This window comes from Hyaena hyaena, unplaced genomic scaffold (assembly GCF_003009895.1).
Source record: "Hyaena hyaena isolate Hyena2069 unplaced genomic scaffold, ASM300989v1 scaffold_61, whole genome shotgun sequence".
Classification (NCBI taxonomy): domain Eukaryota; kingdom Metazoa; phylum Chordata; class Mammalia; order Carnivora; family Hyaenidae; genus Hyaena; species Hyaena hyaena.
Window position 1 is genome coordinate 4,150,768 of NW_024080693.1, and position 5,142 is coordinate 4,155,909.

The following is a 5,142-nucleotide window of genomic DNA, read 5'->3' on the forward strand; positions in this document are numbered from 1 at the left end:
GCTGCCAGGTTGAGAAGTCATGGTAGGAGAGGGATATTCTGGCAGGGAGAACCACTGGACTTCTGGCCCTTGGCCTCGGCTCCCAAGGCATCTTTGGTGGGGTGTGAGTGGCTCCGTGCCAGCTGCCACTTCTTCTCCTGATGGAACACAAGGTAGGACAGTCCCTGCGAGTGGTTAAAGCTGCTTGCTTCACTGTGATGACTGGAAACTCCTCAAGGCTGGGGAAAGCAGGGGCTTATTCTAGTGTGGACCCATATTTGTCAAGATTCATTCAAATCAAAATGACAGAAAGGTGAGTCAGCAGGCTCAAGTGAAACTTGAAATAACATCAACCAATTACTGGCCCTCGCTGTCCAAAACTTCAGGGACTTCAGGCATAGCTAGATCCAGGAACTTAAACAATATTGACAGGAAGCTTTCTTGCTGTGTCCCTGCTTTCCTCTGCGTTGGCCCATTCTCAGGCAGAAGGTCCCCAAGTGGTGGCAGAGATGCCATTGGCACTTTCACACTTAACTTCCTGTCGGCAGAGGAAAGGCCTTTGCTCAAATGAGATTCCTTGTGGGAGCCCCAGAGGTAAACCAGAAAGAGGCGGGTGCTTTGGCTGGAGTTGGGGATGTCCCTTCTGCTCACTGTCCTCTTCCCTTCAGACTTGGCAGTAGGCTCTGACAGAGCCCTGAAGACCACACCTGTGACGCCTGCCTCCCCCAGCCCTCCACCTGTCTATTCTGGCTCTCTCTGCTGATGACCCTGCAGTGAGGGCCTGGCCAGAGTGGCTTCTGGGCATTATACATACACCCTGGCTGGGGGACTGGCCCTGGAAACATGACGTGCTCCTGCCCCACTAGGCACCAAGATTCTGCCAGGACCCTCACACTCCTATGGTAGAGGAGGTTTTTAATATGGGGAAATTCGCTTTATCCACCCATCATAGCCCCTGTCCTACTTCTGCTCTCGAGATGCCAAGAAGCCACTGTGCTCTTTTGAGTCAGACCAGTCTACTCATCAAGAATGCAGGCTCTGCGGGGCGCCTGGGTGGCTTAGTTGGTTAAGCGTCTGACTTTCGCTCAGGTCATGATCTCGCGGTTTGTGGGTTTGAGCCCCGCGTCGGGCTCTGTGCTGACTGCCAGCTCAGGGCCTGGAGCCTGCTTCAGATTCTGTGTCTCCCTCTCTCTCTGACCCTCCCCTGCTCATGCTGTCTCTCTCTCTCTCCTAGAAATAAATAAAACATTTAAAAAAAAAAAAAAGAATGCAGGCTCTGGGACGGATGGCCCGAGTTGGTAGCTGTGTGACCTTGGATGAGCTCCTTAACCTCTCTGTGCCTCTGTAGCCTCATCAGTGAAGACTAACTGAAGTAACTCAGAGGCGTCTGGCACATAGCAGGTGCTCCACACACATTAGCTACGATCATTATCATGGGCCATGTTGGTCTGAGGTTTGGTTGCAGCTGATAGAAACGGATTCCAGACATCTCAAACAACAAGGCACCTCTGGAGAAATCAGACTTCCTGAGAGGACACTCGCCTCCTCATTGTATCTCTTGCTTAAGACTCCCAGGACTTGGGTTGTGTCTGACTCTTGATTTCAGCTCAGGTCATGATCTTCTGGTTCTTGAGTTTGAGCCCCACATCAGGCTCTGTGCTGACAGCGCAGAGATTGCTTGAGATTTTCTCTCTCTCTCTCTCTCTGCCCTTCCCCTGCTCTCTCTCCCACCCACCTCTTCAAAATAAATAAATAAACTTAAAAAAAAAAAAAAGACTCCCAGCACTGAGGGCAGCCATGTGATCAGCTGTGTCTAGTTCAGGCCCCTGCTGTCTGGATCCACCAGGTGGGTGGAATTAGGTCTCATCCCACTCTGATCTCCATGGTGTGAAGGGGACTGACTCCTTGCCAAGACTGTACCCACGAGGAAATTCCCCTAGAAGGGGCGGCTTTCAGAAACAAGGGAGATGCTGGAAACCCAGCCCCACATATATGCAGTCTGGCTGTTCAGTCTAAAGTCATTTTGTTGTCCATGGCTCAGCTCCTGCTGGCACTGATGTGAACTGCAGAGAGCGTGGATGGGGAAGCCTGGGGCTCTGCGTCCTCTAGGGGCTGGCTCTGACGGTCTTGCCTGTAAAACAAAGGGATTGGGCCAGGCCTTTGGGTCAGTGAGGTTGTCTGAAATCCTGGCATTCAGTCCACCTCCTAGCCCTTCTGCTGATCTCCAGGCTCCAGGGCTAAGCAGCACATCCTTGGCACTTGGTGAAGGCACTCCTGGAACATTGAGACTGGGGCGAGGCACTTAGGTTGACCTTTGGTATACTGCCTTCTTTCCGTCCGCACGATGGGAACGAGACCCCTTGCTCATCGGCTGCCGTGATGCTGTGGGGGGCCCACGCCATGTGCTCGGAACGTAATTGGAAAAGGCACAAGAGACAGTGAAGGTGTTATTACTATTATTATTGACCATAAAATACTCGACAAATGATGGCAGATCTGCGGGCAAGGAGGAGTCTTCCTTCCTGGGGAGAGATTTCAGGGCTGGTTTAAGATTCTTTTGGAGCCATGTGACCCAGCAGAGGGAGCAGGCTGTGTGGAGGCCTTGAGGAGCAGAGCTGTTGGGGCTGGGAAGTCTTTGATTACCTACATCTGCTTTTATGGAAACTTCTGGGAGCTACGGAGGGGAGAGGGAAGTATAAACAGCGTGGAGTCAGTGGCCTCCTCGCCAGATTGTTGATGGGGAATCGCCCGTGAAGGCCTGGCCTTCAATTTGCGGCAGGAGTTATTAAATGATACGAGCGCAGAGAGCCGGATGGGGCCACAGGAGAGGAATCAGGGCTTTATGCCCCTCGGTTCTGTGCAGCAAAAGAAAATAACCCCGTTAAGTGTGAATTAATTGGCTCTGGTAATTGGTGCGTGGCGCTGCCTCTGGCCTCCTGGCGGGCTTGGGGGGAATCGGGACCTGTCCACGGTGGAAGCCGTAGGGCCCGCAAGCTGCGTGAGAGTCCACGCAGGCCCACGCTGCCAATGAGCTGCTGCCTGCTGCTCCACACCCAGGCAGCTGGAAGGGGCACTCACTTCTGGCGGGTGTGCAGGTGAGTCTGCAACCACTCAGAACTGCCTGCATGGCACTCAGCTTCTTGCCCATCAGCTGGGGGCCACCATCCTTTTGTTTTCGCTGGCATCTCATTGCTGCAGGACATGCACGCACACACACACACACACACACACACACACCACTGTTCAGCTCCAGAGAGGCTCTCTGAGGCGAGCTGATGGGGTCTGTCCAGTGGCCTGATACTCTAGTCATGGCTGTTACACATAGTTGTGCATGTTGTGCACTATACAATCTGGCCCATGCTGCGTTCCATTTACCATGCCCTGCACCCTGGGACTGGACTCACTCAGGGAGGCACCTTTTCCAAAGGGCACCATGCCAGCTATCAGAGATGTGCTTCTGGTGCTCTGGCCCGACCATACTCCCCACAAAGCAGCCACACCCTGTGATAGCCCCTGCTGGCACACACCACACTCCCTTCTGTGGTGCTCCTTGCCTCTCTGCGCACTGGAGTAGTGTCCCCCCTTTGAAGCCTGTACAAGCTGCACCTCCCTCCAGGCTGTTTCTGTTGCATTTTCCTGTTGCTCCCTGCCTTCCTTTTGGAAAGGGTGCCCCCTCTCCCCCAACCTCACCTCTGCTCACACACTTGCTCTTTTTGGGGAACTGCTCCTCCCGTGAGTCTGGCAGAGGCCGCAGCCACCTTCCCCGCCCGTGCCTGACCCTGCAGCCGTTGATTGGTCCCAGGTGGGCGCATGACCCGAGCCAGGCCGCTCAGAGCTGTTCTCCAGGCTATTCTGAACCTGCAGCTGGAAAGAGAGATTTGGTCCTTTGGTGAGAGTTAAGGATATAGAGCCTCCAGGGACCTTGCTTCCTTCCCTCGTGGAGGAGGCCAGCCTTGGAGAATTACAGAAATGCAGACATGCAGTCCTGGTCCCTCAGGCTGCACCCTGGAAACTTCTCCTCTGCTGAGGGGCTGTTACTGGACACATAGGGGCTAAGCATTGCCCTCTCAGGCTCTGGAAATCATGCCTATGTGAGGAGGGTGGGCAGCCCAGGATCCTGAAAGGGCCGTGCCGGGAAGGTGGGTCAAGGGTGTAACAGAGCCCCTGCTCTCCCACCCAGACAGCCCTCAGTGCCCCACCTCCCCCTCCTTCTCCTTCAGATGGGCACAGACAAAAACAAACCATTGAAAAGAGCGCATGGGATCTTCTAGAGAATTCCAGGGCTGTTGTCAGCCCTTCTCAGCCATGTATCCAAGGGCCCGGCTGGAGCAGGTATGTGGGCAGGGCCTCTGGGCTGTGGACCTGTGAGGATTGTCCATGGGGTTGTGGGCCTGTCCCCTATGCTTCCAACATGGGGACCCCTTGGGGTCAGTGGGACCTCAGCCTCTCTGCTCTCTGATCTGTTTTCCAGGAGGGAGTGGCAGGAGCAGTGCTCTGGGCACCGTAGACGTTGGTGATGGCCGCCCTGTAGGTGTCCAGGTAATGACCGAGAAGCCTGAGGTGCTGAGAGGCTCAGGCCTCTAGAGCTAGACCAAGGTGGGGTCAAGTGACGGTTAGGCCACTTGTGGCTGCGTGAGCTCAAGCAAATTACTTACCTCTCGCAGCCTCAGGGTCCCTCTAACAATTGGGCTCAGTCAGGAGGCAGCAAGCTAATGTGGGAGACTGGCAGCCCCTCACGCACGCCGTCCTTTCCTTCACGAGGCAGCCGCTGTTCTTGTGTCTCTTGGCCCGTTCCGACCAGATGCACCCTCCACTTGCCCAACAAAATGCCTCAAACCATAGAGGTGGCAGCCCGAGGTACTGGCCAGACAGCGCCTCACGCGGAAAGCCCTCGAGGGCACCCGCCCCTCACCTAGGAGCCACAGGAGGACAAGGGGACATCTGCCCTCCCTGCTTGTACACTGGGAGGCAGCCCCCAGCGACACCCCGCCTCCGCCCTGTGCAGGCAGAATTAGATGCAGCCTGCGGAAATTATAGGCTGAGCAATATGTTGAAAAGTGTCCAATTGTGTCTACAATGTAGCAGATGTCTACATTGCCTCACGCAGAAGTAGTGTCAGAACTTTGCTCTGTGGCAGCGGGAGCCTGTGAGGAGTCCCATGTG

General features: G+C 55.0%; 1 long non-coding RNA gene across 1 annotated transcript; it reads right to left on the minus strand.

Annotated features, from left to right (window-relative positions):
* Window positions 1–2,418: 2,418 nt before the first annotated feature.
* LOC120231734 lies at window positions 2,419–4,882 on the minus strand. Its single transcript, XR_005528392.1, has 4 exons — window positions 4,635–4,882; window positions 4,222–4,341; window positions 3,670–3,843; window positions 2,419–2,834 (listed from the first exon to the last, which is right to left on the minus strand). It is a non-coding gene; the product is annotated as an uncharacterized LOC120231734 (long non-coding RNA).
* Window positions 4,883–5,142: the final 260 nt, after the last annotated feature.